This window comes from Xenia sp. Carnegie-2017, unplaced genomic scaffold (assembly GCF_021976095.1).
Source record: "Xenia sp. Carnegie-2017 unplaced genomic scaffold, XeniaSp_v1 HiC_scaffold_23, whole genome shotgun sequence".
NCBI classification, from domain to species: Eukaryota; Metazoa; Cnidaria; class Anthozoa; order Malacalcyonacea; family Xeniidae; genus Xenia; species Xenia sp. Carnegie-2017.
In genome coordinates this window covers 17,192,556-17,204,795 of record NW_025813486.1, presented here as the reverse complement: position 1 = coordinate 17,204,795, position 12,240 = coordinate 17,192,556, and positions in this window count along the sequence as shown.

Here is a 12,240-nt window from a genome sequence, read left to right as displayed (position 1 = left end):
GTTGAATTCGTTTGCTGTTTAAATCATTTTCAAAGTCGGCTGAATTAGAGAAGAAACAAGCTAAAAATATAGTTCTTCACATATGAGACAACTCTATGCAATTTACAAATGGAATGCTTCTTTTAAAGCAAAAAGGCAGTAGCAAAAAGTGGCTTAAAAATAAGTAAAAATAATTTCAAAACACTTAATCACTCATGGCGAAAATTGCCGGAACCCTTTAAAAAACTTTTTGTTTAATAACGCTGGCCTATGAAATCATTACCTACAGAATTGCAAGAGAGTGCAAGCCACGTTTCTCTTTTAAAAGAAAAATTGGTATAGTCGTTAGCTGTAAATCTTGGAATGGCGTTGGCAGTTAATAAGTTTTAGTTGTGCAATATAAAATGTTTACAGTAAGATGAACACAAAAAATTGACATAACATTGCTAAGTTTGAGAACTAGATACGTCATTATTATCGTATATATTGTTTTTAATTATCTCACATTTTAACATTTTGTCCATCTGCATAGCTTTAAATTAGCAAAAATCCATTTTTTGTCTTGCATTTATGTTTGCAAACATTGCTACTAGTCGTGCTTGTTTTAGATATTATTATCAATCTTACATTAATATTATGTAATATGAATTTGTCAATATGCGGAGAATATCTTTGATCCTCTCCACGAATTTTTGTTTAATATCTCTTTTTTGTTCCACAAAATTTGCTATGTTTTTATTTATGATAGTAGAAAATGCTTGGGAAAATATCTTACTCAGCAGGAAAAGCCTTCAAGTTGTAATCGTAATGATTACCTACTGAATTTAATCTATCTTGAAGAAACCTTAAAATAACAAACTTAACTACACGATACGGGAAGCCAAGATTATCCGTAAACTTAATTTTTGCAAACCTCCAGCGGAAGGTGTGGCAATTTTTGCTGACAAATGAGGCGAGGGAACACTCCCTATTCGATAAGAACATCTAGTTAATGACATCATGTCATTTTGACGGTTGGAAACAAGTGATCTCACTCACTAAGGTGACCTCGATCTACTAAGGTAAAGAAATTCAAAATGCAAAATTCGATTCTTTAAAGTAGCGACAAAAAATATCAAATAAAAAATAGAGACTTTACCGTAGTGAAAAATCTGAAAATAGTTCTAACGAACGCAAATACCATAGTGAATGGTAAAAGTAATTTAATAAGTTGATAGTTATGAAATTAAACGACACGATGCATATCGGAAAACTACTCCTCAGGTGTCAACGTCTGCTAAATGAAAATTTACAATCTACCGATATTTACAATGCCAAGAAAGAGTGTACGTTATATCCAAAGGGGCAGATGACCTTCAAAACAGGGATAAATTAAAAACGTCTTCCTTTTGTCGGCAGAGGACAGGATTGGTTAACTTAATTAAAACAGCCTCTATGATGCGTAACTAAAGAATGAACGGCATTTTTAATGAGTCGAAAGTTGTCATCTGAATAAGAATATGCTCAATGAGAGTTTTTCAAGAGATGTTTACCTATCGCGGAGTCACATAAAATTAAATTATTTTTCTTACAATCACGTTTTGGTTGTTGCCTTGACGAGACCGTTCCATATATGATTGAAGTTGATACATGCTTTCTGATTCTATCACCTAACCTTTGAGACGTTCTACTTACATAACGAGCATCACACTCAGATTTATATTCATAAACTGCATTGCTTAAAAGTTATGCGGGTAGAGATTCTTTTGGGTTGGGTGGTAGAATAGTACTTTTCAAAAAAGTAAAGATAACATCGCCTGCAAAAAAAACAAACTCTCCGTAATATTCTTAGATTCCCTTTCAATATCATCAGAAGCCTGGGTACTTAGCTGGTCCAAAAGGCCTATAAACAGGGTACTTAGCTGGTCCAAAAGGCCTATAAACAGGGTACTTAGCTCGTCCAAAAGGCCTATTCTGCTCATTTTTTGTTGATGAGAAAAGTTTATCATGCATTTTTTCCGGATATCCATTTGAGAGAAATATATTTTTCAATGAGTTGAGATTGCCCTCAATGAACTCCTCTGATGACAGTCTAAGCGTTCGCTTTATTAAACACTTTACTAAAGAAATCTTTTCTTTTTGTGAAGAAAAAGAGTCAAAGCGTACAAACCCGTAAAAGTTGCCTTGCAATGAATACTTGTAAGGAATTGACTATTGCGTTTATAGACAAGAATATCCAAAAACGCTAACTGACAATTTGATTCATGTTCAGACGTATAATTTAAAGAAGGGTAAAGAGAAGAGAGTTTATGTAGAAGTAATTGGCGATTTTTGTCGTTACGAAAAAGGGAAAAGGTGTCGTCAACGTAACGTTTGTACCACAGCACATCTGGAGGCTCAGAAGAGGCAAACATCTTACACTCATAATAGCTTACGAAAATATTAGCAAGTAATTGTCCAAAAGGAGAACCCATAGCCACCCCATGATATTGTTTGTACACGATATCATTAAAACTAAACTCAACTCCTCTAGTGGCTGCTAACATTAATTCTCTAAAAGCCTCCTCGGATATGTGTGATACAGCCATGTCCGAGTGAAAAATTTATCAACACAGGTTTCGATGGTTTCTTCTAAGTGCACATTTGTAAAAAGACTTGTTACATCAAAAGAGCATATTTTCAGATTAGTATGAGCAGAAAGATCTAGTTAATTGAGTTGATTAGTAAAAGTAAATGAGTCTTTTAAACCGTAAATTGAGAACTTCTCTAAAACAGGTGAAAGTACAAATGACAGTTGTTTAGCTAACTCATGATGAGCTGAGTTAATCATGGCAAGAATTGGTCAGAGTGGAGCGCCCTCTTTGTGGATTTTGGGCAATCCATACATACGTGGTCTTTCTGCACCGGTTGGAAGAACTAAATTATAAAAATTCTCACTGATTTGATTTGGCTTTCTTACTTCCAAGAGAAGTGTTTGTAATCTCCTTTCTATTGAAGAGGTTTTGTCGCAATTTGGCAATTTACCAAGCTCGCAAAATTTATTCTCGTCGTTTAAAATGTCTAGCATTTTGCTATTATAGACCTCCCTATCTAAAATCACTACACCAGAGCTTTTGTCTGGTTTGCAAATTACAATATCCTAGTTCTTCTTTAATTTAAAAAGTGCAATCATATGTTCTTTCGCTCGAGAAAATTTTCACGTAACATGTTAAATGTTCTTGGTTCTTTCATCTCATGACCGAGCAGGAAAATATAGGCTACCGCTACAAACGAATTCATGAGCGAGTAAGTGTAGGAAGACAAACTTGTGGACTTAAAACCAAACTATCCTTGTTTGTTCAATGCGAGACGCCATACTTTTAAAATCCAGACAATTTTGCGTATGAAGAAATCGCAAAGGAATTAAAGCAGATAAAGACAAAATGTTTTGAATAAAATTGTTTGTTGATCGTTGGAAACATATTCGATTCTCATAGCATCTTGACTTTACTGAAAATATGTAATTAAATGCGTATAAGCATTGGTACACATCGTTTGTAGCATAAATTCAACTGAAAAGTTGTCGACAACAAAATACCTAGCCTGTGGATGCGCTCGGCCGCTCCAGTTATTATATATAACATGGTTTCAAGTCAAATGCAGTACAAGCTTTTTCTGAGAGCAAGAGCATCGATACCATCAAGGATGTATTGCTATCGCTAATTGGGGAGAGTCTCTTATTCATTAATGCATGATATGCTGAATTAATATCGTTTGAAATGTATTGTTATCTACGGATTTATAACATGCATATATGAATAAGAGCCCCCCTCCCAATTAGCTAAAGAAATACATCCCTGGATATTATGAAACCTCCCTTGACACACTAGCCATGATTTTATTGCGACAATGCCTGTGACGTAGCAGATGTGTAACTTATAGAAAAGGCTTGGAAAATGGCAAATTCTTAAGAATGATAAATCCTGTTTGTAATTTGTAATTCAATTTGTATTTTTACGTACATTATTTTTGACTCAAGTCTCCATCAAACTTATACCTGCATCCCATTTCAGATCGGATCTGATATTATTAAAGTATTTCTTCATGTTTTTTTTAAATACCAAATAAAAACCAAAGCGATAGCCTAAGTATAAAACAAATAAAAGCGGAAAAATATCTCTAGTGTACATTAATAGAAATTCGGGGCCTGCTATAAGACGTTTCCGCAAAACTTCCGGTTCTAATTTTACTAATTATTGCGCTATCCATACTAAACATGTGGTTTTTGAGCTTAATCCATCCTTGGTTTAGTGTTTTAGCTTGTTTTTTTTAGACTTATAGTGCTAAGCGTAGTTTTTGAAATTAATCCACAGATAAGAAAAAGCAATTTATGTTTGTCAAACAATATTTTTTTTTCAATATAGAAATATCTCCTTAAAGTTAGTTCATAGAGACATAATGATTGGACAATGTCTATTACTCTAATGAAAATTGTAAGTTCGTCATAGATTGCATTTCAAATGTGAATGGTGTGATTACCTTTCAATAACTCAAACTTAATTAGATTTTAAGCCCTTATCAACCGAGCTCGAGGTCTTTATGGAGAAATATCGGAACGATTTTTTTTTATAGACCTAGTCTGTAGGGTGAGTTTCGTACAAAAAAAACAGAGGTCTTATATTCAGCAGTAAAGACTGAGCAAGCAAAGTTGATAAAAGGTTTATTATATGGCATTATTTATTCTAAAACAAACCTTGCTTTCTTTCTCGTCCTTGCTGTTTTGTACGGGTTGGCTTTCACTTTTCTATTTTTCGTCACTAAAAAATAAGTCTGTTTCTGAGTGTTTTTTTGAAACTGTTTTCTCAGCGTTTTTTCTTCCACTCATATTCGTAAATTTTTTTTGTTTTGTTTTTCTTTTTCGTTTTGCTGTTTGCATTAGCTACAAAGTTTTTTTGTACCGGCAGAAATGTTTCTGAGCCAATGTAAGCACGCCATTTTGCCGTAAGTGACGCTTCTTACATAATAAATGTTTTTAATTTCCTTGTCTTACATACTTTTCCCAATTTTTAGTTCGAAAATTGGCTTGACCAACCAAAAAACTAACGATTGTTGGAAATGGGTCTTGTTTGAGTAAACGTTTATAAGGAAAGATTCCTTGTAAAAGGAACACAAGTCTTAAAAAAAACAGTGCAATCTACTTGTACAACAAATATTGCTGCACGACATAATGATCCTTCTGTAAAGAAAACTTTGACTTCATTAAAACATATAGAAATAAGTAAAGAGCAATGGGATTTTCTTTACACTTCAACTGGTTAACCAGACATTGAAAACTTTCATATCTCGTTATTGAATGTCTTTTTGAGAAATATATGTGGCTTAACAGAGCCAGCTAGTTGATGGAATAATCTTCCTCTCCCTTCGGATAACTCAGTGTCAGCAAACACTGCTAGAATAAAGTTGTATTAAAACAAAGTGTATGGTCTTATAACTAAAACTAGCGTAGATATTAGTGAGTTTGAGCAATGGTAGGAGGAAATCTCAACAGCATTATTTGGTCTAGGTGCTCTACAATCTGAAATAGTTGAATTAAAGGAAGCTCCTTGTAGTCCTAACGAGGCTAATTGTATTAAAACCTTGAAAAACTAGGATAGGAAAGAACAGCAGTCAATTGATATCACTGAGAACAAAACAAGTGTTGTTCTGGATATAAATCAAAAAGTTGAAGAAATTAAGGAAGATGTTAAAGGGATGAGAAAAGAAGTAGACGAAATAAAAGAAGTGATGACAACAAAATCTGACGTAGCAGGAGTAAAAAAAATGTTGCAGCACAGAACATTTTCACGTTTCAAAAAGCTAGGGAAGTGTAATTTGAAGGGTGTTTTAAAAGATCTTAACAAGAAATATTTTCAAGGCACTAGACAATGGTTGTTAAAGGAACTGGAAACTTGGTTTATCGATGAAAGGGAAAATGCTTCAAATGTTACGGTTTTTATCGCTGGTCATGGTATTGACAAAAGCGTGTTTGCTGCTAAGTTTTGTCGACAACATTCTGAACAGAAAAAACTGGCTGCTTGTCATTTCTGCAAGTATAATTAATCAGATTATAGAAACCCTCGAAGATTAATCGAATCATTTGCTTGTACTATGTTTTACAGGATACTAAATTTCAGTCTAAAATAAATGAAGAACTTCAATGGAACCATTTCAAAGAGTCTATTGCAGATGTATTCCGTGTTTTATTGAATGATCCATTGCATTCCTTGGACAGCTGCGAAAGAATGCTTTTGGTTATTGATGCATTGCATCAGAGTCAAGTGGATGACAAGAGCGAATTGTTAGAATTATTTATTCCGATTACCTAAGTGGATTGAAATTTTCATCACGAGTCGTCCAGAACTTCCTGTCCAAGAAGAGTTGAAAAAGGTTAATCCTATCAAAATAACAACCGACCCTCGTAATGAAAACGACGAAGAAGACCTACGCAAGTATTTAAATCATTAACTAATCTTTTGTCGTTCTGAAAAGTCTGAGTTTTCTATTTCTGATAACGTTTTAGATTTGTTAGTTAGAAAATGTGAAGGGTCTTTTCTTTACTCTTTTCACGCCGAAAACGAGCTACAGAAGAATAATTTTGAACTTACCAGTGAAAGTGTCGAGCAACTAGTTCTAGTTGGATTGAGTGGTTTCTACAAGAAAAAATTTTACCAAGTAAAAGTATTATTGAACACGATAAATCTATCAATGAAAAAATCATTTTGGCTGATGAAAACTTTAACAACTTTCTTGAAATGTTGGTGGCCTATCAGCTCTTTTTGCCCTTGTCTTTTCTTTTTAATTGTTTAGGTTTTCCTGATGACATATATTTTGAAGTGCGCAGTAGCATAATTAAATTGATATTTCAAATTTTTCCAGTTTACAATGATTATTTAACCGTTTATCACAAGTCCGTCATTGATTGGTGGAAATCAGATGGTTATCAAAGGCATTTTTTTACTGTTGATATTCAAAATGTGCATAAAACATTATAGCATACTTGTGAGAAAGAGTTTATTAACATCAAATCCACGAGAGTTTTTGAGGATCGGTTGAAACTGCTTCAACTAAGTATGCTTTAATGAATGGATTGTGTCACATAACAAAGTGTGGAGAGAGTGCGAATCCAAATTGGGCTATATCGACATAGAATTGTAATTGCGTGGCTCATGACAACATCGACCAATGTCATGAAAGACGAGTGGCTGAAATCATTAGAAAAGACGAACTATCTTGTGTACAGGGCAGTTGGAGGAATTACTTTGCCATTTTATAATGGTTCAGGCTTTGTTGCTTGGATGCCATCCATTTTATTTACAGCTAATTGCTGATAGAATTTTCAGTCCCCATAAATGAACTATTGGCAAGAAATTTATTGCAAGAAAGAAATTTTGTTTGGTTTGAGGATTTAGACTCGACTTAGTTGACAAACAACCATCATTTGACTCTCTCGTTACCCTGTAACGACACATCTCTTTGTGTTTCAGCTAATGAAAATCTTCTTGCTGTAAGATTTGACAATGGTCTAATATCTATTCTTCAGCTTCCAGAATTCAAAGAAATATGCACTCTTGGCACTTCACATGAAGATTCTCAATGGAAAAAAAGGGACAAGAAACTTGCAATTGTATTTCCTATGTATGAAGACAACTCTTATCCGCAGCTCAATGAAAACTTTTAGGGGCATCAATCACTCAACTTTGGCTTAGAAAAGTGAAACATCTGTTGTTACTCCTTCTCGGCTTCTGACATGAGACTGGTAACAAGTGTAGGGTCTAGTGCTTTAAAGCTTTGGGATTTAAATAATGAAAGCTTGTTAACATGTTTGTATGCAGAGGGGAATGTTACTCACTGTTCTTTCTCGGATTCTGGGTTGTTTATCATAGCAGAAAGTGTAAAACGTGCTATAAACTCTGATTCACCTGAAGATGTCTTCACTGCGTGCAATGCACTTACTTTGCAAACAATTTATTGATGTCAAAGCATTAATGATGACCGAAAACAGCAAATCAGCGATAAATATTCACAGCTATCTATTATAAGGAATGGCAACACTTTGCATATTTTTGAATTCCCAAAGGCAATAAATGCTTTTGAATTACTACAACACTGCTTTCCTTTTGTGACTCCAAGGATAACAAATCATTGACGTGATTCCATTTATCATCATACCAAGGAAATCTTAAGACTTACGTATATCTCTCAGTTAGCAAAAAGCTTCAATCAAAATAGATTCAGTGTCTTTGTCTTCCTTTCTAAATTTTGCAATCAATTCATTTTTTTCTCACAAATACTGTAAGTTTTAACTTCCAATATATCATCTTTTTCTTTGCTTTGTTGGATCAACATTTTTTTTCTGTTAATTTCTCCTAATGATTCCATGCTTTCAATGCGATTTATGACTAATGCTTCTGTTACATTTTCTGCTGAATTTTCAAGCATAATCTTTGCTGGTCAATAGAGGCATCCTTAAGTTCAATCAGCTTCTCAAATATATCGTTGGCTATCAGTGTCTATCCCGGATGCTTTGGCTTCATTACTTATCTTTTGCTTAAGTTTGGTAGGCAACATTAATGAATTTTTTGTGATCTTTAATTTCCGAATGTATTATTGTTTGAATTTCTTTATCACAATCTGATTTATACCTAAAAAAATATCTTTTTGGTAAACAGGTCAGTGGACTATCTGGAATGATCTTTACCTAAAAACATGGTAGCGAATCGATAAGGGAGTCCAATCGGTATTGTGTAATTGGTTCGTTTAAATTTATGTCTTATTGTGATTGGTTTGACTGATTTCGACTGATAACCAACTGAGCTAACTTAGTCAAGCTTACCGTCTGAATTGAATGTTTGATCGTTTCATGGCAATTTGCGAAAGCATTATAAAAACTACAATCAGAGCCACTACTGAAATTTAGGAAAATCTTTTGCAAGTTCATACATTGACATGAATGCTGCTGTCTAGACAGCGATTTTTTCAATAGGGTGAAAAAATTATGAATGAATTGTAAATCAATATAAAGACGATTTCGGGAGAGACATTTTATTCATTAATGTGGAAAAGCAAGCCAGCATTGTTTAGAAATATCTTAGCTTAAATTTACGTAAAAAATCGTAGTTAATTTGTGCGAGTATAGGATGCGATTTTTGACAATGTGGCTTATGGTAAGTAGATTGAAGCTTATAAAATTGTTTTTGCTGAAGGCTTCTAGCCACAAGTTCTATGGTGAGCATATAATGTCCAATTTAGAGATGCAAAGGAGTGTTGGTCTACTGCTCAAGCCAAATTGTTTTCCAGGCAGAACGAACATTTCATATAAAGTTAAAATGTGCTTCTATAGGCATGCTGATAATCCTTGATATTTGGCAAAACAGCCAAGTGCTTTTCATAATCACTAAGTAAAATTTTCTAATGATTATTTATATTCCTAAACAGGGATGGATCTAGGGTATATCAAATCATTCACGCAACTGATGTTTATAATTCAAAAATTATTCATCAAATTTAATGATTACAATTTTTTGTGATCATTAAATTCCCATTCTGTAATCGTTTGGATTTCATGGTGAAAATTCTCTTTTATATATGAAAACTTATATAAGCACCACCTTTGTAAACAGATTAGTATATTTTAACATATCTGGAATTATATTATTGGCTGATTGATAAGCAGGGTGGCTCGACTGGTTCGACCGATGAAGGAGTTCAAGAACGCTTATTTAAGCCATTTTTGGTCAATAGCCAGATCAGGGCTCATATAATTTTACGAAGATGTCAATCTCATGTGGCTTTTTATGCAATTCCTCTCAGGTGAAGCAAGTTAGCATTGGATTTATACCCAAAAATGTTAGCACAATATTTCTGGCAATAAAACGCAGGAATTGACCAAGTGACCATTTTACGCAAACTGTTATCGGTGGATAATTTCGCAAGTTTTATTGAAATCGCTCAAATATATGGTCAAAATAATCGCTGTATGTTCCTTTCTCATACAAACTTTGAATGGATAGATTTCGATATAATACAATGGCAAGAACTGCAAAAAATCTCAATTTTGTTACACAATCTATATGTCTTTTGCCGTGTTAACGCCGCCATATTGAATACTCGTGATGGCCCCACGCGCGCACATATAACATGTACATACGTTAGCAATCTAAGTTTAATATATCTATGGTAAACATGGAACAAACAAGTTGTCAAATGTACAAGTTTAAAAAACTTAAGTCGTTTTCTCTTTTTCTTTGTAGACTAAATTGAACTTTTGAGTTCAGTCTTTTTGCATAAATTTTCCTGAGAATTGTTTCGATTTTCGAATGAAGATAAGCCTCACTATCTTTAAGACAACTAACAATATTTAGAAGTTATCAATCTTTAACGACCGTGATTACGACAGTAAACATGTTGCTTGAGATTTTAAAGACCGTAGTGCATTCTGAGATAATAGTGTAATAGGTCGTGACTACATCCAAACAGTCTATTTGTAGACGTAATCATTTTTAATAGAATTGTAACACGTTTTGTTGAAAGCGTGTTGGATGAATTAAGTACATTTTAAATTAGTTAAGTACCATTACAAAGTGCTCAATTACATGCATGATGATTACAAAATGCTCAACAATTTAAAAGTTGGCGGGAACTCAGACATTTTTCCATATTGCCAAACATGGATTTATTGCATTTGCAAATTATTCTTTAAATAATTTCACTGGTCGTCAACCAATATTTCGTCAAATACCAGCCGCTGAGTGATTGCCTGTTTAAATGAAGTCATCGCATACGTTAGTAAGTGTTGTAAACCATCAAGTCAAGCATTTACAACAGTGCTCTTTGCACGAATGTTAAATGCTGTCTCAGGATTGGACATTGATGCCCTGTTGATGTTAAATTGTGATCGCAAAATAAAACAAATATGAAAGTTAATGATTCATTGATTAGTTTATTTTCATTTCTACAAGTTCTTTCTATCATGGTCTTCTATATTTTTCATTTGTTTGACAAGCTCATTATGGTTTGCATTTAATTACAATATGATTACTTACTCTGCTATATGCATGGTACAAAGGGCGTATCTAGGATTTTTCAAACATCAGTCATAAAATGTTTGAGGCGCTCCACATCTGGGGGGGTCTGAGGCATTCTCCCCTGAGAAATTTTGAATTTCAGAGCCTTGAAAATGCCATTTTCAGCGTTTTAGAGCAATAGAAAATGTATTTTGTGGGCAACGTTTTTCGGTAAAAACAACACATTTTGCTTACGTTTTTTCAAATGATACTTGGATGTTTTACCAAATATTTAGGCTCATTATCATGCCAAATATATGTAGTGAGCGTGGGATAATGCATTGACGACGCATTAACAGACTACTCATGGGTTCGAATCCCGTTGAGTCACCTGAGTGTGACTTCATAGCTCAGTTGGTCAGAGCACTGCACCGGCACCGCAGAGGTCATGGGTTCGAATCTCGTTGAGTCACCTGATTTTTTCAGGTTCCTGAGACGATTGCTTAAATTGTCCAGCAAAGTGCGAAGATCATATCTTCATTTTAATTGAAAACTATGAAGCAAGATTTATCGAGCAAAAAACAACGACACTTCGCAGTGGCGCCAATATTAACAGAATGTCCGTGTACGAAATATATAAGATAAAAATTTGCACTGCGTCCAAACTTGGCAAAACTGGGGTTGAAACCTTAATTTTGTCATCAATAATCATGACAATGTACAAGATTCGCCGAATACTTTCAAGATTCGGCTATAACTAGCACACAACACTGCAAAATATGGCTGAAAGCGGGTTTAGGGTGAAGGTATGCGAAATATATTAAATCGTATGCCAGCAAAAACAATGTCAAATGCTTGAAATAACAAATAATTGGAGTGAGTTGAGTGTGATTTTTCATCCTATATGATTTTTTCTTTGAAAATATGAAAATTCAATCCCTGCCAAGAATATTTGTTAATTTATGCAAAATTGGCATTTGACCATAGCGGGTGTATGGCAATTTTCTCTGTAAATATTAAACTTATGTAAGTTTTTTCTCACATGACCACCATTAAAAGTAAACCTTCTAAACACCTTAAACATTACAGAATTTTTATTGCTATTTTTTTCTGGAAGTTAGAGCTCTGTCGACCCTGACGTTTCAAGGGTGGTCTCAATTTCAGGACTTTCGTCCCGGATCGAGCAAGTGCACATATGCCATGTTGTTCGTCATGGTCATTTTACCCAAAAACAGTTAAGATAACTTGCGGTAAATTAAAT